This window comes from Carassius auratus, unplaced genomic scaffold (genome assembly GCF_003368295.1).
Source record: "Carassius auratus strain Wakin unplaced genomic scaffold, ASM336829v1 scaf_tig00023612, whole genome shotgun sequence".
Lineage (NCBI taxonomy): Eukaryota > Metazoa > Chordata > Actinopteri > Cypriniformes > Cyprinidae > Carassius > Carassius auratus.
This window is the reverse complement of record NW_020525285.1, coordinates 37,979-60,380: the sequence shown is the minus strand read 5'-3', so window position 1 is coordinate 60,380 and position 22,402 is coordinate 37,979. Positions and strand designations below refer to the sequence as shown.

The 22,402-nt window shown below is 38.6% G+C and overlaps 1 long non-coding RNA gene across 1 annotated transcript; it reads right to left on the bottom strand.

Moving 5' to 3' along the window:
- Positions 1-6,524: 6,524 nt before the first annotated feature.
- On the bottom strand, positions 6,525-12,191 carry LOC113077965 (uncharacterized). Its single transcript, XR_003281432.1, has 3 exons — positions 12,149-12,191; positions 8,134-8,326; positions 6,525-7,437 (listed from the first exon to the last, which is right to left on the bottom strand). It is a non-coding gene; the product is annotated as an uncharacterized LOC113077965 (long non-coding RNA).
- Positions 12,192-22,402: the final 10,211 nt, after the last annotated feature.

The following is a 22,402-nucleotide window of genomic DNA, read 5'->3' as shown; positions in this document are numbered from 1 at the left end:
TAGCTGACGGCTGAATGGTTGCAATTTTATCTCTAATAGTATCGATTTTAGAAGTAAAGTAGTTCATAAAGTCATTACTGCTGTGGTGTTGGGAAATGTCAAAACTTGTTGAGGCTTTATTTTTCGTTAATTTATCCACTGTATTGAATAAATACCTTGGGTTATGTTTGTTTTCTTCTAAAGGAGAAGAAAAGTAATCAGATCTAGCAGTTTTTAATGCTTTTCTGTAGGATATGTTACTTTCCCGCCAAGCAATACGTAAAGGCTCCTTTACGTAAAGGAGCAACTGTAAAGGAGCAACTGTATTTAAAGTGCTAGTAAAGAGAGAGTCCATAGTTTCTGTTACATCATCAAGTTGTTCTGAGGTTTTAGATATGCTAAGGAATTTGGATACGTCAGGAAGATAACTTAAAAAGCAGTCTTTTGTGGTAGAAGTGATGGTTCTTCGATACTTGTAACAAGAAGTAGAATTTACAATTTTGGCTATATGAAGTTTGCACAGAACTAAATAATGATCTGAGATATCATCACTTGGCTGAATAATTTCAGCACTATCAACATCAATTCCATGTGACAGTATTTAATCTAGAGTATGATTTCGACAATGAGTAGGTCCTGAAACGTGTTGTCTAACAACAATAGAGTTCAGAATGTCTATAAATGCTGATCCCAATGCATCTTTTTCATTATCGACATGGATATTAAAATCACCAACTATTAAAACTTTATCTGCAGCCAGAACTAACTCGGATGTAAAATCACCAAACTCTTTAATAAAGTCTGTATGGTGGCCTGGTGGCCTGTATACAGTAGCCAGAACAAACTTAACAGGGGATTTATCATTAACATTGGTTTCTCTGGATAATGTTATGTGAAGCACCATTACTTCAAACGAGTTATACTTGAAGCCTGTCCTCTGAGAAATCCTGAAAACGTTGTTATAAATTGAAGCAACTCCTCCCCCTTTGCCTTTTAGACGTGGCTCGTGTTTATAACAGTAATCTTGGGGGGTGGACTCATTTAAAATAATGTAATCATCAGGTTTTAGCCAGGTTTCTGTCAAACAGAGCACATCTATATTATGATCAGTTATCATATTATTTACAAAAAGTGTTTTCGTAGAAATGGATCTGATATTCAATAAGCCAAGCTTTATCATTTGTTTATCCATATTGCATTTATTTTTTATTTGTTGAACCTTAATTAAATTGTTAACCTTAACTTGGTTTGGACGTTTTTTGTATTTTCTAGTTCGTGGAACAGACACAGTCTCTACAGTGTGATATCTAGGTGAAAGAGTCTCTATGTGCTGAGAATTAACTGACCTCTGTGAAACCTATGTTATTCTGTGGGCACCACTTAGACATCCAGCCATTGAGTGATGACAATCTGCTATGCATCTCGTCACCACGGTAAGCAGGAAGGGGACCAGAGCATATTACAGTGTCTGACATCATGCTTGCAAGTTCACACACCTCTTTAAAGTTATTTTTAGTGATCTCCGACTGGCGAAGTCGAACATCATTAGCGCCGGCATGAATAACAATCTTACTGTATTTACGTTTAGCATTTGCCAGCACTTTTAAATTTGCCAAGATGTCAGGCGCTCTGGCTCCCGGTAAACATTTGACTATGGTGGCTGGTGTCTCTATATTCACGTTCCGTACAATAGAATCACCAATAACTAGAGCACTTTCATCAGGTTTCTCAGTGGGTGCATCACTGAGTGGGGAGAACCTGTTTAATGTTTTGATTGGAACAGAAGAGCGGCGTTTTGACCCATGACTACGCTGCCTCACCGTCACCCAGTTGCCCTGCTGCAGGGGCTCTGTTGCCGGAACCGGACAATCTACAGGAATCCCAGAGCTAGACGCATCCAAAGCCATATCTAGAGCCCTAACATTCTTACTGTCCTCAATTAAAGTTTGGATGCGTGTCTCTAATTCTGAAATCTCTGTCAGCCTAACTATGTCCCTGCATTTATCACATGTGAATCCCTCATCAGCGACAGAGATAGATAAACTGTACATGTGGCAAGAGGTGCAAATAACAATAGCAGGAGAAGCCATTACTCACTGTGCTTGATGAAATATTCTTACTGCAGTTGTTTGATGAACTTGTGAAAAACTGAAGCGAGAGAGGAGAAAAGAAAACGCTAATGAGAAGCTAACGAGTGCTAACGCTTTGCAGGTGTACTACACTCACGGAAAAGTGAACGATCAAAGTTAATCTGATAAGATTGATCGATAATATCAGAAATATGGTGTGAATTAAGATATATTTTACCACTTAAAAAAACAAAACAAAAAAACAAACAGACAGTAATAGTAAGATTAAGACTCTAGAGAAAAAAAAATTAAATAAAAAACAGCTACACGGAGCTACGATTAGCTACAGAAGGCCAACAGGAAGTAGAGAAAACACTGTCCAACAGCGACACCCCTAATCATGGAATCATCCGCTGATACTGTTGACAAGTTGAACGAGTGCTCTGCTGCTGCTGTTGCTCAAACTTTTGACCAAAACCCTCAAGCTCAGGTGAGCCTTTCATTTGTGCATGATCTCCATACAGAGATTAAAAAGAAATGAAAGATGCTGTTTTCTTCTCGCATCCATCGGTTTCGGCATGAAAGTAATCTGCCGACATCGAGGTGATGTGCGAAAGCAGCTAGGACGGAATGCCCCCTGTAGAAAGAGCTAAAAAATTGATAAATGATTTATAAATAATTTTTATCTGTGGAATTTTTTTCTTTCTGCAGGGGAAACATCCTCTCTTAATCTCCCTCCTTGCCATCTAAGCCCCTTCAGAAAATCATCTCGCTTAAATGGCAAGGCATACGCAGTAGCAGGTCAGGCTGTGGCTTTATTACACACAATGCTGCTACTTCAAGCATGTCAGACTGATCTGCTAAGAGACCTGGATAGAGGAAGGGGCCTTTCTCTGATCAGGTAGCTGAGCTGTGCTGCACCACGGATCTCTCTTTGTGCTACCAAGCAGGCCGCCTCCGCCATGGGCAGGACTATGGCGGCCATGGTGGCAGCGGAGAGACATCTGTGGATGAACATGGCAGACATCTGGTGGAAAGAAAATTCTTTCTGCTCGATGCTCAGGTTTCGCCTTCTGAACTTTTCGATATTTCCGTTGAGACAGCGATTTGGGAAGTTCAGGGAGACGAAGGCGCGCTCTGCTGCTTTCAGATCCTTCATTCCACGAAGGTCCAGGTCTGAGCCCGAACAACATAGGTGTCCTGGCCTGTCTCAATCTGAGGATCAAAGATGGGCACAGAAGGTTAGTGTCGTAACACGTACTCCTCCTCCAACTACGGGGAGGGGTTAGAGGAATCATGGATCAAGAGGAGGTAAGCAGAACCTAAGGGGTATGATCTAGATGCGGCAGCGTTCTCGTCCGAATCGGAGTGATACCGAGGTATCTACTCGTTCTCTTTGGGGATTTTTAACCCTCTGGAGTCCTGAGGTTATCAGGAGAAAATAGCCTCATAACACGTATATGCGTTAATTGACTTCAGAGGGTTAACTTCTGCTTTTATCCTCCCCTTCCTAATTCCCCTGTAACCACCAGCTCTCCACCTGATCGAGGTTAGGTGGAAACCTCTCGCATAACAGTTTCCTATGCTGGACCTATAATGTTTTTATGGTTCTATGTTCATAGCAACCACCTGACTGATGATCCAGACTAAAAGGAGGCGCCCCTTGAGCGGGGCTCCGGCGTAGAAGGGTGTATGAGTAAATGTAACCCTCTCTGTATATACTTATGTGTTATAACTTATATGTTCTGGTATTAGGCGGCTGAGATCACAGGTTTCTGAGGGAGCCTCCTTGATCATCAGGCCTGGCACAGCACTGCAGGGAATTTCATGGATGTCTGGCCAGGTCACCCCGAGGGATCTCCTGGCCGCTTAGGGGTGCTGTCGTATCTACCGGGAAGTGGAGGTGGCAGTTACAGAAGTCTTCTTGTATATGCTGGCTCAGGTGATGCTCCCCATCGCCCGAGGTTTGTAAAATTGAGCTTGCCTCTCCCGTGAGATTCAGCACCTCTTCGATGCTTAGGAACCTTTAAGTACACACGCTAAGCAAAACCACATGGTGGTCAGTGTGCACGTGAACACTTTGCGCACTTTCTAAAAATCCACAAGTGGTAAGTTTGCATGCACTCTGCAAACTTTCTGAAATCTTGTACGATAAGGGTTACACGTTCCGCTTCATTCCCTTTCTTGAGATGATTAGACCTTGGTTCCTTGGGCTCCATTCAGCCAGTGTGTATTTGTTTATACACCTCAAGCATCGCTTCCCTCAACATGAGGGGCTATTTGGGTGATTCTCGTGGTAATTTAACAGCGCTCACCTTTTTCCAAAAAAGGGTCGCCTATGAGCGCGCTACTCTGAGCTCGGAGTTCTCCTCTCGTATGAGTACTCTCCAGTATTGTTGTCTCCAGTATTGTTTCCATAGATTGAGTTGATGACTCTCAATCATACTGTTTTGAGATACACTATTCCATCTATGAGCTGCTCTATCAGAGTGCCAAGAGAGCCCCTCCTTAGAACAGTATTTGAAAATCCATGCTATGGTAAGTGTGCACGTGAAGTCTTTGCACACTTTCTGAAATCCACACTGTGGTAAGTTTGCACGCTAGTATTCTGGGTTCTTTCTAAAAACCTATATGGTGAGGGCTTCGCATGGTTGCTTCGTCCCCTTTCTTGAGTTGGTAAAAGCCCCATTCATCTTGGTCGCCAATCCACCTATGTATCCTCGGATACCTATCTAAACGGTGTTGCTACTAGAGAACTGGTGAGACAGCTCTTTCAGCAAGCTTATGCGTAAGCTAGCGGTAGTCCCCGTGTGACTGGCAAGACTTGGTACAGATGCTAGGTTCTTAGCCGTATCCCTTTAAAGGGGGGGTGAAATGCTCGTTTTCACTCAATATCCTGTTAATCTTGAGTACCTATAGAGTAGTACTGCATCCTTCATAACTCCAAAAAGTCTTTAGTTTTATTATATTCATAAGAGAAAGATAGTCTGTACCGATTTTTTCCGGAAAAACACGAGCGTCTGTAGGCGTGACGTGTGGGCGGAGCTAAAGAATCACGAGAGCCAGTAGGCTTTTGCGCTGATAGCGTTTGGAAGCTGTGACATTACCTGAGGACAAAACCAACCAAAACAAACCATTCCTAACAGTCAGATTCAGCGTATATTTATGATCCAGAGGCTGAAATTTAACAAGAGCAGCAGCAACAACAGCGGCTCTATGTGGTATGTACTGAAACTGTATATATATTTGCTTAGCGGTTTTGGAAAATGATTAAGTTGCACTTTGTCGTTTTTTTTTTTTTTTTTTTTTTTTTTTTTTAAGCTGTACATGTGGAAAGTGCAGTTTGATGACAACATTGCATGTTGTTTACTTGATGTGCTTACGCGCCGACAGCTAAGTTAACAACACAGAGATATTTGAAGCCGTTTCACTCACCGCATGCGGTTCCAACACACGATTGTGACCCTTTTTCGTTGGGACTGCATTATCCTTAAGAAATAAACGATGTGCAAATCCGTCGTCAAACTGGGTCTTGTTTGTAAAACAAGCATCTTCAAAATGCAGGGGAACAAACACAAACACTTACACAACTCCGTTGATGCTCTGTAAAAATAAACTCCATCCACTGGTCCCTTAATGCTGTTTCTCTTTTGGTAATCGGTGCAGGGTTGTCTTGCCCTGGCAACCAAAAACACACTTCTTTTGTGACATTTGGCGACGCTCTCGCTCTGATCAGTGAAGTGTGTTGTGCTCTCAGTGCTCTGCTATACGGGAGCGCGCTCTTCCGGCAGAAGTGCCTCAGGACCCATATAAGGAAATTCCGCTCCATCTAACATCACACAGAGCCATACTCGAAAAAAACTTTCCGAAACTTGTGACAAACCGGAAGTAGTATTTTTGGAACAGAAATACTCCTTCAATCATACAACTTAATTTTTGAAACTTTGTCCATGTTTAGCATGGGAATCCAACTCTTTAACAGTGTAAAAAACTCAGTATGCATGAAATAGCATTTCACCCCCCCTTTAAAGGAATCTTTCAATAGGCCCTAACAATTAAGTTGGGTTTGTAGCTTAGGCCTTTTGGCCGTAAGGGGTACTGTCACAGACAGCCGTCTAAACGTCCCAGGGGGAACTCCCGTGGAAATGGTAGAGTTGGTACTTAATGCTCACCATGATTTTGGCCTGCACTTCCCTCAGCATGGCGGCATGGGTATACGGTTCCCCAAAGCGCCCCCTAGAGGACGCTCAACTACACACAGCCTCCCTTCAAGCCGCCATCTTGAGACCCCCATATATTACAATATTAAACAAACTAAAAATTATCAGTAAAGAGATGGAAACTCAGGTTGTGCTGTTTGTGGCATTGAGAGCACACTTTCACTTATAGCAATCACAGACTTTTCAAATGAATCAATAACCTTTAGTCATATATAATTTATTTTATTTATTATTTGTCATTATACATGTCATTTTATGTTTTGAAGCCAGATTCAGACGTGAGGACTAATGAAACTCAAGTTCAGACTGACGTCTCATCAGCGTTGGGTTCTGTGTGTGTTTGTGGCGTCTGAACATCTCTGAGATTTTCTCTGCAGACCAAAATACACAGAATAGGGTCTGAAATCCCTCTCAAACTCATCAAACAGAAAGACATTACCAACCAAGATGAGCTGGCATATGAATGTAAATGAAATAAAATCACACAGATGAAGAACATGAAAGGTAAGTACATCATAACAAATGTAAGAATAGCAACAGTGAGCACTGAACTGTTTTTTCTGACAGGAGTGGAAGAGGCTTTACAGCTGATTGTAGATGATACAGACAATACGATCAGAGGAACAACACTTGTGCTGAGACTGAATAATGACATGTTTGTATTTTGAAATGCTGGATGCGGGAAAAGAAATAATGCACTCACTGTAGAAAAAAAAGCACAAGGATGGAGATTATGATGTAACAGGGCATTGAGAAAATACGAGCAGACCAAAACGGATATTTCAGAGTCAAGATCCCCTCCAGAGCCACCAGCTGATGCAGATGAAAACCACACCAATGTAATCCCAACCAAAACTGACCAAGCTCAAGGATAAAGTATCTGAATTCTTTCAGTATATCTCTCAGTATATATAGATTAAGGGGTAATTGTATCAGGTCATTGAGGAGGAGGAGGAGGATGAAGACTGAGATTCGGCCTCTGATCTTTCTGTGAAGGTGCAGAAGACGAAAAGCCCAAATGAGAGCTGACAGACCCACATAAACACTAGTGATGAGGAAGATAATCATTCTGATATCTGAGGAATCATTTCGAGTTTCATAAAACATTATAATCAGTAGGATGATCACTGTGTTCATCCAGCAAGGTCTGATTTTCCCCGTTCTTGTTGCTGAAAAAAAAAAGTTTTATATTGGGTGAATGAGTCAGATATTGAGTGATAGTGTGAATTATTCAAAGCATAGCTGTTTCATACATTTACAGCATCTTTAATGGAAATGACTTGCTCTAATTAATTGTGTTTACACTGTCATAGTTAAATCAGAGCTCAGCGAAAATATGTTGTTTTTTAGATTAGATTAAATCTTTTAAAGAAATGTTGAAACTGGCTGGTAACTAGGAAATTTAAATAGAAAAATAGTAAACATCAGTGTTCATCTGCTTGTCTGTGTTTTGCGAGTCAGGTTGAGTCTGAGAATGCAGTGTACTTGGTGTGTTCAGACTAATGCTAGTCAGCTAGTCGTGTTCAGTAATACTCTAATAAAACAGTTATTTGTAACATAAATCTATGTTGAGTTAACCAACTATTTTAACTGTTTTCCATTATTCTGAGATATAAAATAAGTTATGTTGTGTTTCACTGCTTTGAATTATTCTCACAGTAAAGAATGTAATTCCAGTGGAATAGTTTTTTTTGTTTAACTCGTTTCTATTTTCATTTGCACATGATGAGAGCGGAAAAAAAAAAAACGAAGTCAAGAATCTACAACACAGCACTGATAAACCTGGCAGATCTTCATTAAGATAAGTTCTTGTAATATAACTTTCACATTAAAATCTGCATTAAATCAGACTGATGAGAGCTTACCTGAATGAAACTGAAATGTGTTACAGTCGCTGTCTTCAGTTCAGATCACTGTGGTTCAGTTTGTCTTTGTCTCTCAGGAGCTAATGATGTTTCCTCATCAGTCAGCAGTTGGTCGATGGTTAGTGGTTAAAGCTCAGTGTGTCTCTGTTCTCATCTCACAGCCCACACTGTTGTTCCAGAGTAAGTTTTCCTTCTGAAAAATAAGACATTAGTTGTATTGAATGTGCACTTGTAGTGTAGTCCCTACTTTGAATCTTAAAGTATATAAAATGTGTACAGGGTACTCGCAGATAATATAATATTATTAAAATACTTGAGTGTACCTAAAGAGAGACACATCCATGACTGTTTTTAACACTCTAGACAAGAATAAGAATAACTATGGAAGTTAAATAATGACATATGTCTTTGGAAAAAAAAAAATCATGCTGAATAGCACTAACTGAAAAATAATGCATTGCATTAACAGTACTTGCATTTTAATGCATTTTAATTTAACATAGTTGTTCGTTTAAGCTGTGAATATTTCTATAAAAAATTATTCAAACACCTTTTAATAATTAAAAAATCAATAATTCATATTCACGTTCCAGAATTCACTTCCAAAATATTCAATCAGTTAGAAAATACGATGTATAATATTTTAAATTATAATATTTACAATTTCGGTCCATTTTATTTCACTTTCCAAATTCGCTTCCACAAATTCAGTGTTTAAAATAGCAGTAGAGCGCAGAGGCATGACCTCCATCTGCTGTCAGTCGCTCACCAGCAGGTGGTGCAAGCGGCTGCTGATTAAGAACAAAGTTAATCAGTTAAACAAAGTTTTTTCAGTTAGTGCTATTCAGCATGCTTTTTTGTTTCAAAGACATATGTCATTATTTTACTTCCATAAATAACACTCTAGGCAAGAATACTTTTTTTTTTTTTTTTTTTTTTTTTTATTGAAAGTTAAATATTTTTACTATTTTTCTTCTGCATTCAAAGAAAGTAAAATAAAAAATGTCAGGGATTTCTGTTTGTGTATTGCATAAAAATGGTTAATCCTGGGTAAATGGTTAAAGTGCCGACTTATAAGTGGAAATTTTGTCCTCAGTCTACTCATTCTCAAATAGTCATGTTTATGCAACCCCCACTCCTTTGCAGCTCATATAAACTTTATGACCCCCCTGGGCAACAGGACAGGAGAGAAGCCAATTCACTTGTTTCTTTTCCCAATGCATTCTAAACTATTACCTCAGACGTAGTCTAAAAGTATATAGTATTGTTTTTGTTGGTGCTTTGAGATGTTTCCCATATAAATTGGGACTATCTGAAATTTATTAGCGTGTGTTAATCTTTAAATGTGTGTAATTCTGCATTTGAATGTAACTTCGTGTTATATATATACCGAACAAGGTCCGCCTCTCTCTTCTTACGCTGACTCGCTTCCTTCTCACACACGCTGCGACCAACGTCGCTCCCGCGAGGCCCATATCGCCGTCCCCCTCAGCACAGGGACTGAGAGGGGGAAGCCATTTTCATGGCTCCTTTGGAAGCTTTCATTTTCGTTGTTTTCTTTTCTTTTCTTTACTAAGTTTATTCAACTATTCGCCTTTCCACACAAGGAAGACGAATTCTGGAACATTGTTTGTTGAACCTTTCATCAGCCCGGAAGATGTACGAACACCCCTTGCCACAAAGGACCACGTGGCTCCACGCTCACGCCAAGATCCAGCGCAGCTCACACACGCGGCACACGCACGTGGTTTTCAAAAGGACCAGCGCACGCACGCTGGGTCATGCAAGTATCACTTTTCTATGGAGATTTAAATGCTGCTTTAAAGTGTTGCTGTGATTTGATTGGTGTTGGATGCTAAGGTTTACTGACTGTGATTTTCATACCTGAGCTCATTCTATTTTCTCTCTCTCTCTCTCTCGCTCTCTCTCTCTCTCCCTTATTTGGATCCCGTTATGTCTTGTATAAAGTTTACTGTCTGTATTGTCGTATGCATATTTACTCTGCGTGATTTGTAGTTTGATGTATTTATTAGTTTAATTATTAAAAACCCATATATTCATGATTGGCTTGGACTCCACCCCATTCACATTACGAGTCACTGAGATGTCTGATCTAGCTACAAGCTTTAAATTTAGAAACTAAATTTATCATAATGATAGGATAATGTTTTCATGGCCAGAGAATATTTTTCCTTGAATTATAAGAAGTGATAACTTTATTGAAAATTGATAGTGCAAATCTTACGGCCGTTGCTGGACAAACCACTGTTTGATTTGCAGCAATTTACAGTAAGAGATATCACAACAATTGACTTACGCATTGTTGTTACAAGATGTTATCGAGAATTATTTTATTTTGATCTGCAGTCAAAAAAAAAAAATAATAATAATAATAATAAACAACAACAACAACAATAATAATAATAATAATAATAATAATAATAATAATAATAATAATAATAACAATAATAATAATGTGGGTTAGTGACTTTATTTTGAAATACATGATTGCTTATTAGATGCTAAATATATGAATTAAAGAAAGACTGATTGAATAAAAACACTTAATGGTAATAAGGCTATATTTTTTTGCCCTTTAGCTTTATTTTATATTAGCTAAGATGTATGATGTTGTTGTTTTATTATTTATATTATTATTATTATTATGAATTTAGTTATTTATTAAATTACAGGAAATGTTCAGTTGCAGAAATCCTTTTGAATGCAGATCCATATTGTGAGATGACAATAAAATAAATAAATAAAAAACAAATAGGCATTGCTTTAGGTTATAAGTGTGCTTTACAATTAAAACATATTGTATATAAAACACACACACACACATATATATATATATATATATATATATATATATATATATATATATATATAAAAACATATAATATAATGCATGACATCGGTCACTGTTCTTTTCACGCTAGTGTGTGTGAGATGCATATTAAATTATCTTGGTTAACAGTAGAGGCAAAAGTAAAATATAATCTTTTGTTGCTCATGCACAAGGTCATGGCTAATGAAGCATATAACTTTATGAAAGAAAAATATTGTTTAGTGGATATGGTCATGAGCATGTGACACGCTCAGTCAGCAACAAGATAAAGATTACTCCTAGTCCAAGATGTAATTTTATAAAGAATACTATTGTATACAGAGCGGCTGTAGAGTGGAACTCACTTCCATCCAGCGTCACGGAACTCAAAAGTAAATTTTCTTTGAAGAAAACAACAAAACAGAGATTACAGGTGTGAAAGTATTACTTATTTTAATTTTTGCATGTTTTGTTTTAAATTGTTTGAATTGCATGTTGAATAGATGTTGCTTTTTGGATAACTGCATAATTTGTACTTCTTTCAAATGTGTGTCATGGTAGCTAATATATTGTATAGTTTTTATAGATTTTATTGATGTATTGATTAATTGAATTTTGTATTTTTGTATTGTGACTTCAGTTGACCCCAGGAAGACTAGCGACCACCATAGTGGGAGCTAATGGGGATCCAAATAAAACAATAAAACAATAAACATCACCTGGGCCCTCATTAACAGGGGACACATGTGCTAAATATCTCTGAAGTAAACTCATCCCAGAGCAAAACTCCAGAGCCAGTTATGTTCAGAGAATGGGTTGCTATGGCTACATATCCTGAAAGTTATTTCAGTTTTTGAAGCCAAAAGTTTCATTATCTGTTTGCTTATAAAGGCATGTTATATAACCTGATTTCTGGAATACAGAGTTCACTTTATAATACATTTAACATAAATACAGCTTTGTAAGAGACGTTTGAGCAGTATATGCATTAAACAATAAAATAAAATAGTATTTACTCCACATTATTCTTAGATAACAAATTAATGACTAAATGAATTTCATCAAAATAAAACTAAGCATATTAAAACTCCAGACACTGTGTCAGAGTAATTAAACTAAATTGTTTGGATAGATGGTTGTTCACACACATCTTTTATCTTATAGATCATAATCAGATTTCTTTACCTGTGAGAATGATCAGTCCCAGCAGACACTTATAACCACTTTCTTGTTTCTGTCAGTCTTTCTCTCATTCTGTATTTATAGCTCTTCATTTAAACATCATCACCTCATCATCTGTGGGTGTTAGCTTCCTCAAATCTCACGAACTGACCATTGAGCTGCACTTCACCCAAACCACACTGACACTCAACACTGCTATTTTTTTTTTTAGAGCTGTGAGCTGTTGTCAAAACCCATCACAGAGTGTGAAAACTCAGTTTCCCTTTTCTTTAATTGGATTTCCTTTCATATTGCTGTAGTTGCCAAACACTATTTACAAATGACTTTTAGTTTCAGTGCTGCTAAACTCTGCAGTGAAGTGTCTGCAGGATCAGAAATGATGTGATGAATTATGTGTACTGCGTTAAGCTAACTGAGACTTGTTATAGCATTTGTATATCATTGCTCTTTTTTTTATTTTGATTGCTTCCATTGTCCTCATTTGTAAGTCGCTTTGGATTAAAGCAACTGCTAAATGACTACATGTAATGTAATGTAAAATGACGAAGTTGATGTAAAGTGTGAATCTGTGCATGTACCTTTTTTTTTTCTTCTTATTTTTTGCACATTTGAGTAGTTGTTTTCCCAACAGTGCACATTTTGAATATCTCCTTTAAATGAAACATCCATTTCAGCTCTTGGAGACTTTATCAATGAGCTGATGATGTGAATTAAATGTGTTTAGTAAGAGTGGTAACACACATCTTTGTAGACTTTGTAGCACTTGTATAGAGATAGCATTCAATAAAACTTTGAAGCCTTGAAAACACATAGCTTACTGAAACAAGCTTACTGAACACATAGGGCCTAGCTTACTGAAAAAAAGTTCAGATGAAAATAACAACAACTTGATGTCTAGCATTCAATAAAAAAGGTCACCCAAAATACTTGTTTAGAGCAATTGAAAGAATACAGTAACCAATGTAAACTTGAGGGCTTTAAGCTAATACAGAGAGTGCTTTTCCAAAAAAAAAAATTAACAGTGGGAGCCAGCAGCCTGTCATGGAGAAAAAAAATCTCAGAAAAGCTCCACGTGAAACTTTGGCGTTCCGCCCTTTTTCTATCGTGTCTAATGATTTTGGTTAATATGCACGAGGGAGAGAGAGAGAGAGAGAGAGAGAGAGAGATAATTTTTTTGAATTTTAACAAAACTTTTATTACAAATTCATCTCACAGTACAATTAAATTACAATGTGCATAAATATTAAGAGCAACCTCAACTCTCAATAAATGTGTAAAAAACAAATCACCCTCAGATACAGAACATAAAGCCTCGTTGCAACACCAAATACCTTCAAAGGTACATTTCACCCATGCTCAAAGCACCAGAAATCTCAGCATTGACTTCCTCAGACACCTGGGGTAAGTCGCTGAAAAAATCACTGTCACTCCTGTATTGTGGCCCAAGTTCATTTTTATACAGGTTTTCATAGAACACAACTGCTCTCTTGCGAATGTCCGCAAAGTCTGTCAATAAACCTCCAGACTCAGAGCGCAGAGCATGGATGACTCTGCTCTGACCGTTCTTTTTCTCCAGGTTAAAAAAGAACTTGGATGGAGCATCCATTTGGTCCACACTCTGGAACCTAGACCTGACCAGAGCCCCCTGTGTTCTGATGTTCAATAAATCAGCCAACTGTGTCCTTTTCTTTGACAATGAATCTAAATACCTCCGGCTATCAGTTGACTCAGCTAATTCTAAAAGTTTTAAAATGTCAGTCTCCAAGGTGTTCATAATCAAACTTGTCTCTCTAGTGACGTTTTGAGTATACTGCAAACAAAATTGTTTTATTTGGGCTTTCCCAAAATCCCACCACTGTCGTAGAGACTTAAAAGAACCCTTTGTGGTTCTGAACTCATCCCAGAACAGTTTAAAGACGTTCTTAAAGTACCTGTCACTTAACAAAGTAGTGTTAAGCTGCCAGTATGCACTTCTTGGTTTAATGGAGTTTAAAAACACTGAACACAGCACCATACTGTGGTCAGAAAAACTCACTGGGGTAATTAAACATTTCTTTACAATATTACAGTGATGCTTAAAAACATAAAACCGATCCAATCTTGCCAGCGAAATCACTCTGTCACGAACATGAGTCCAAGTATACTGTTTTTGTGCCCCATAAAATTGTCTCCAAACATCACATAGCTCATGGGTCTTGACAAACTGGATCAAACGATTACGAGACGGCAAGTGAGGTTCAATATGGGTTCTGTCCAAGTTTGACTGTGCACAGTTTAAGTCACCACCCACGAATAAATATTCTTCTACACAGCATTTTTGTAAGACCAAACAGAAAGTATTTAAAAATAGCATTCTTTCTATTGGTGCGTATGATTCTAATTTCTCTTACTCCATTTGTATTTAAAGTCGCAATATTCACTTCACTCATGCTTGGAGAAATGAAAGAGACTAAGACACAAATTAGCACTCCATACACACACACCACATTACTAGCTGGGCTGCTATACTTTCTCACTACCATCATTGGCATGGTCAGAAGTGAGTTTTTTTTTGTCGATATAACTCCTTGTTTGTAAACAAACTCTCCAACATAACATTTACATTTATTCATTTAGCTGACGCTTTTATCCAAAGCGACTTACAATTGCTATATATGTCAGAGGTCGCACGCCTCTGGAGCAACTAGGGGTTAAGTGTCTTGCTCAGGGACACATTGGTGCCTCACAGTGGATTCGAACCCGGGTCTCTCACACCAAGGGCATGCGTCTTATCCACTGCGCCAACCCCACCTGGTTTTATCTGGTTTTATCAACGAACTGCTTCGTGTCAGAAAAATAATCAGCTACACAGACCCCTCTCTTGTTTTTAGTAGCTTTTAAAAACAGTTTAATGTCTTCGACTTCACAACCTCGACTAGAGAAGTCACTCTGAGAGAGACTGACGCTAGAATCAGAAGATTCACTGTCACTTTCACAACAAACATCCACGTCAGCTTTCTTAGCTCTAACCGTCTGAAACTCGTCAGATGTTTTCCTTTTCGACGGAACTTTGAAATCAGTCTGCTCTGTCTCCATTTCAATGCCATCACCAAACGAATCGAGCAGTAAAAGATTAGGTAAATTGACACTTTTTGGCGTATTCAATGTTTTAACTTCACCCGGTCTATTTTCCTCAACCACATTTTCAGGTTCTTTTACCTGGATCGCCGCACTCTCGGCCGCGGGTGGATTCACTGCAGCTCTGTCCTCCACTGCACCTGTCCCCGCTGCACCCATCTCTGTCGCACCTGTCCCCGCTGCACCCATCTCTGTCGCACCTGTCCCCGCTGCACCCGTCTCTGTCGCACCTGTCTCTGTCGCTGGCCGAGCCTCGTCTGACGGACCAGCCTCACTAACATTAACATCATCAGCCGCTGCCCCGTTTTCTGTATTTTTACCAGGACACGCACGGATCAAGTGCCCCGCTAATCCGCATTTAAAGCACTTCATCTTGTCCATAGTAACATAAACGACATAATCAAACTCGTCCACTTTTATATGCAGAGAAAGATCTAAATCCTCATCTTCTTTTAGGATCATGTAAACGAATCTCCTAAATGAAACCACATGTTTCAAAAGAGGAGATCCACTACCAATCGGTATCATTTTAATAGGTGAGACCAATTTTCCATATCGTGATAAGATTCTTACCAAAGTTTCATCGCTAATGAAAGGCGGAACGTTCGACAACAAAACTTTTTTTGATGGCATAGAAAGTGGGAGAACATGAGTAAAAAGATTCTCAATCACTATACCATTCTCAACTAGGTCATTTGCCTTTTCAACAGAGCTAAGAAAGATGACAATGGCACTGTTCATTCTGGAGGCTGACATGATATGTTCATGCCCAACGACCTCTCCTGCAGCCAGGCAACAGTCTTCCACGCTCACTGCAGACGCCACTTTTACTCCATGGCGCCGCGTGAGTTTACTCAAACCTTGCATACGTGGGGCCGTCATGCTGCCCGTGGAAAAAAACACGGTAGCACGCGGCCCAAACCAACAAATACACCACCACTTCTGAACAATAACCCATACAACAAAGAAAAGAAAAGAAAGAAAGAAAGTAAGAAAGAAAAGAATTCACTCACAAGCTCCAATTCACACGCAAACGTTCCTCTCTCACTCAGCAGTCACACGTCACACCGGAAATGAGAGAAGAGAGAGAGAGAGAGAGAGAGAGCAAGACAGCGCTCGTGTAGTTTGAAGACTGTGAGTGCGCGAGCCTGCGTGAAACTTCGGTGTTTCGCCCTTTTTCTATCGTGTTTAATGATTTTGATTAATATGCACAAGGGAGAGAGAGAGAGAGAGAGAGAGAGAGAGAGAGAGAGCAAGAAGCGCTCATGTTGTTTGAAGACTGTGAGTGCGCTCTCAGGCGGGGCTCTCTCTCGTACGCGCCCTGTCATTCTATTCTACATCACTCACCGATCAAATAAGGCTTTGACAGCCGCCAAAAAATAAAGATCAATGCAGTTGGACAGAATATTCATCCGGCCATCGCGTATATTCAGCGCACATAAGGTAAACGTTTTGCAAACGTTTTTTAGAGAAATAAAAACAGGTCGACGAATCGATGCGCATATTTTGCGTCTACGTATTTTTTGCATCGACGTCATCGATGACCTCGACGCGTTGTCCCAGCCCTAATGGTGACCCATACTCACAATTCGTGCTCTGCATTTAACCCATCCAAAGTGCACACACACAGCAGTGAACACACACCAGGAGCAGTGGGCATCATTTATGCTGCTGCGCCCGGGTAGCAGTTGGGGGTTCAGTCATGGTATTGCCGGCCTGAGACTCGAAACCACAACCTTAGGGTTAGGACTCAAACTCTAACCACTAGGCCACGACATTCCTGTGTCTGCCAGCCTTTGTTCCTGCAGTCCTGCACCAGGTCTCTATAGCATTCAGATATCCTTTCAAATGCCTCCTCCCACTCCTCTTCCCATGACACTGTAAGCTCCACTAGGATGATCTTCTTTCCTTCTGTGGAGAAAAAAGGGTGGCATCAGATCTTTAGGTAGTATGGAAGACATCTGGGAACTGAAGGCTTCTCTTTAAGTCTACCTTAAGCTCCAGTGCTTGGGTAGATTGCAAGAGTATTACCCTGAATTTAGTTGTTTCCTGGTGGCTTTGTCCCCTCCTTGACAAATGTTATACCAGGTGGCAGCTTTCTCTTATGTTGTCATTTCCTGGTCCTCTCCTGCTCTAGGATATCAGCTAGCACAGTCAGCACTTTGTCATGGCGCCATCTGTATCTGCCCTGGGCAAGCACGATCTTAAATCCTGACAAGATGTGTTCCATCATTCCCTTTTGCACACAGAGCTAGCATATTGGGTCGTTCCTCATCCCCCATCTGTTTAGATTCACAGGGGTGGGAAGGATGTCATAAACAGCCCTAAGCAAGGAGGAGATCCAGTATGGCTCGAGCCTCCAAAGGTCAGCCTATGCCACCTTCTTCTTGGGGAGATCCCACCTTGGCTAGCCTCCCTGGGGTCCTAACCCATATATATATATATATATATATATATATATATATATATATATATATATATATATATATATATATATATATATATATTACAGATTAAAAGCTAAATGTTTTCATTTCGGTTCATTCTTGGTTAAAAAATAAAATAAATAAACAGAAAAAAAAAAGATTGAAATGAGAATGATCCATCATTTACAAATAATTCTTATTAACTCTGTTATTATTCTTGGTTTTTCAAACTGCTAACAATTAGCATTTTCGAATTATGCCTTTACTGTGTGACCAAGTATGGAGTATTATCTGTTTCAGCTGTTTGATCGCGCTGGTGCCTCGCGCAAATATTAATTGAAAACATTCCGTTCATCGTGACATCTGGCGCAAGCAGCGGTCCACTTTGGCATCTTTTTGCTAATTATATATTTTTTCCATTGATAGCTTACTGAAACACATGTAAACTACAAAGCCTATTTTACCCTAATCAATAATAGTTACGCTTCAAATGGGCAACATCAAAAATGTGGAAACTTTTGGATCTGTCCTGAATGAGAGAATGAGAGAGACCAACCAGTTTCACCTTAAATTATTAATCTTATTTTTATTTTATTTATTTTTTATAGCTAAGCCTATATAATTATATATTGCAATTACATTTATCCATTAGACTTTTAATTATTGTTCTGTTCTGAATTTTTTTTTTTTAATTTAAAGGATTTGTTGTAAGTGAAGGGAACTAGAAAAATCCTGTTAGTACTTTAGCCTATAACATAATAAGGCCTGCATGCCGTTATTATTTCTGAATGTAATAAAATGCAACTTATACATTACTTATATTTTTTTCCCTTTCACAAACGTAATTTATTTTTTTACATGTTTTTAAAAAAAATAATGCAGCAAACGAAAATAGGTGATTAATCAGTTAAAATGTGTTACTGTGGTAAAAATAATAATACAATTATAATATATGCAAAGAAAATTTCATCATCGTTAGAGTTGCCAGTTAACTTCAGAAGTGAAAATAAGGGCTAATTGAGATTCTTTCTTTCATACTTTATTTACAATGTTTATCCTTTAAGAAAATAAGGTACAGAATAAGGGACGATCCAAATATTTGTAATGATAATATATTTGTAATAATATAGGCCTATATCTGCCTGCAGTTAAAAAGTTATCATATTTGTTTTGCTTTATGTATGCTACAATTATTCTAATAAATAAATAAAAATAGAAATAATGTCATTAAAAAAACCTTTTATGTTAAAAAAATAAATAATGGTATATTTTACCATTATAGAATTAGGGTAGTATTTTACAAGGTGAAAAAAAAGTTTACCAAAGGTCTATGAAACTTTAGTCAATAAAGTAAAATATTCGTCTATGAACATGTTTTTTTTTTTTTTTTTCGGAGACATTTATATTTTGTTTTAAATCAATGTTAAGGCATCTTTCCATTACTGACCGCTCTGAAAGCAGAATTTATGCAAACGCATGTGCTTTAAAAAGCTGGAATATGATACAAACCTGGATTTAAATGTGGCTGCAATTTATTGATCGATTGATTGATTTTTTTTTTGTTAGTTTTTTTTTTACGTTACTTAAATTATATGAAAGCAAGTAAAGAAATCTTCCTTTAAAATCACTTAAATCACATAAAGTTGTCAATTAATGAAGCTCTTTTTTTACAGTGTGTGCACTTTGTTGATCATAACCATAGACAGTAAAACAAATGGACACAGCGACCCCATTGGAACTCAATTGAGACAAGTGAAGCCCATTTTTAGCGTTTTTTTAGCACTTCCGTTTCTGACGCGCATACTCAAACGAAGCTTGACGACGTCAGCAACCTGTCTGACAGATGTAAATCTTCTAGTAGCTGTGTGTGCAAACTGCCATCGTTAATCTCGCAGAGACGGCGAGCTCGAGCTTGAGTTCTTTGTCGTGAGTGAGCAGGAGTAAGTATTCTGATTAATTATTTTGCATAGTATTTTAAAATGTAATGCCAGTACGCCATATTATGTTAATTGCCTGCGAGCTTCTCCTCCTGTCTGTACGGTAATTTCTCTACTGTGCGACAGAGAGTCGAGTGGTCATGACCCAATTGTTAGCCTATTTTTACAAAAACTGTTTATACGGGGCCATAATGTAACATAGAAGGTAATGGAGCCCTTTATACATTGTTGTGTATCTTTAGAAATAAATAATGGACAAATGGAGTCTTTAAATGCCTCGGATGTAAAGTTATTCGCTGTCAAAGTGACGCCAAAATGAATGGGAGTCAATGGGATGTTAACGCAAGTGAAGTTCTGCTACAAGATGGAAACAAACCGTAAACAATTACTGATAGTAATTTTATGTCAGAGCCGGGAACTGAGCAGGAATTGGTTTACAGTGAGCGTGATCAGAATATTAATGGATCGCTTGCTTGGGTGGTTAGAAAGACTGAGTAGAGCACACGTCCATAAAGCAGAAACCGTAGCGGAGCATCACACCGCTCTGCTTCGCTCACATGCTCTGGCACTGCTGTAACACGGATCTAGTCCAGGTGCGGTTTCAGTAGGCAGGAACTACAGTAGCAGAGCAGAACCAGGCCATGTCCGTGGAAACGAGCACCCATTTTTTTTTTTTCTGGAGTTCAGAACAGAAGACGTCAAGACGGTTGAGGCAGATACAGACTGCTCGCTGTTATATGTATCCTCAAAAACCTCACTAAGGTATGTCACACCGTGTGATCAAACTGTTCTACTAATAAATTAATCTCTTATTATGCTGTGTACTCTATAACTTAAAGGTTTGGTGCTTTTATTAATCCTTAGATCTGTGTTGGACTGTAATGTTGGCGAACACTAAGGCCTATGTTATCAGAGGACTTGCTAGCATGAAGAAAACGTCCAGAGGTCTTAATTATACATAATTAATGAATTTGTAACTTAATTACTTAATTCAAACTTGACTTATTTTAACTGCTTCTATAATTTTTTTTTATTTTTTAAGATTGCTTTGTGGTAATAATAGTGTTGAGCTACCAATGTTAACGTTTAAGTGCTAACTCTGAAAGGGATAGTTCACCCAAAAATGAGAATTTTATGTTCATCTGCTTACCCCAGGGCATCCAAGACATAGGTGACTTTATTGTTCTTCAATCGAACATAAATTATGATTTTCAAGTTCAGACAGTGCAGTTTCGTACAATGGATGGCAATGGTAAAAGAATCTACAGACAAATCCAAATTAAAATTAAACCCTGTTGCTTGTGACGATAAATTGATGTGTAAAGACACAAAGGTCTTATTTAGCTAAATGTTTGGTAATAAAAAAAATATATAAAAATAAAAACATTTATATACTTTTAACCTCAAACACTATGTGCATTTCGGTTCATGACAGTTATAGAATGTCAAACAACTCCGGTCTCATTTTCTCCTCCAACTTCAAAAGCATTTTAAATCGTCCTACATTGCTGTTTTACCATTTTTTTTCATAAATCAGACCTTTCTGTAACGCTAACGCTAATGAGCTTTAGCGTATTTTTTGTACACAGTGCCGCAAACTGTTAATCACTCCTGTATGTGTGCATCAATGTCCTCCTTGCAGCTGCAGCAACTTGCGCTCTCTTCATCAAGCTTTAAAACAAAAAGGTGGACAAAAAGGTTGTATTGTGTTTTTGCATATAGATTAATTAGATAAATTAATATCTAAATTCGTGCCTGGCCGCCTAAGGTATGTTTTTAGAAAAAAGATGCTGCAGCCAATGAGCAGCCGGCGGGGGCTGGTTTGCAGGATGACTCAACCTCCGCGGACAGTTTTTTATGTTTATCAGACAATAACAAGATTTTGCTTTAGTATAATTTTCGGGACAATTGGGCCAGATTCGGGATTTGGGACAACAGTTTAGATTTCGGGACTGTCCCGAATTTTTCGGCACGTCTGGTCACCCTACCTGAAAGAGCTACTACATTACTTCATTAGCTTGCGTCTGACCTGCAGCGATATCTTTCAGGGTAGGTGGGGTGTCAACGAGTCAACTGATTCTGATCGTGTTCTTGTAGTACTATGAGTCTGAAGCCAGGAGAGCATATTCAGTGTTGTTCACCGCAAGCACTCATTGGAAATAAAATGCCCCGTTCCATTTTTTTTCTTTCAAAATAATAGAAAAGAGAGTTTATAATGTCCTCAGTTTAACCATCAGTTAAAGGCCAAAAGAGGAAGAGAGTCACATGACAGACACAGTGATACACTGAGTCAATACACTTTCCATGGCCCCAGAATAGAAAGTTTTCAGGATTGCTGGTGAGACCCTGATTTTCCTCAGCTGTCGCAGATGGTACAGTCTTTGCCTGGCTTTATTAACCATCTCATGTTTTCATTGCCATATGTCGTCATCCTTTAATCCGTCCTGTGGGATTCTCTTCCGCCCCCCTCTCGGGAATCCCTAGGGGTATATCTCCTGTAGGTCGATTCGTAGCTTTTTGTGGGTTCCTTCTTCTCTGAAGGTGCAGCCTGGGATGCTACCCCTCACTGCCCCAGTGCCGTCTTTCCGGACTGTCCACTGTCTCTCCAGCTGTCACCAATCTGTACTTGGTGGTCAACCAGTGCTGTTCAAAACATACTGTTTGTTAGGGCCGATTGTGGCTTGCAGCTTTCTGGAGAAATGGTCATTCAAATAACTTCCTACTCAGCATCCTGAACAATACACCTGTTATGAGTCATAGTCCTATATATAGTAATG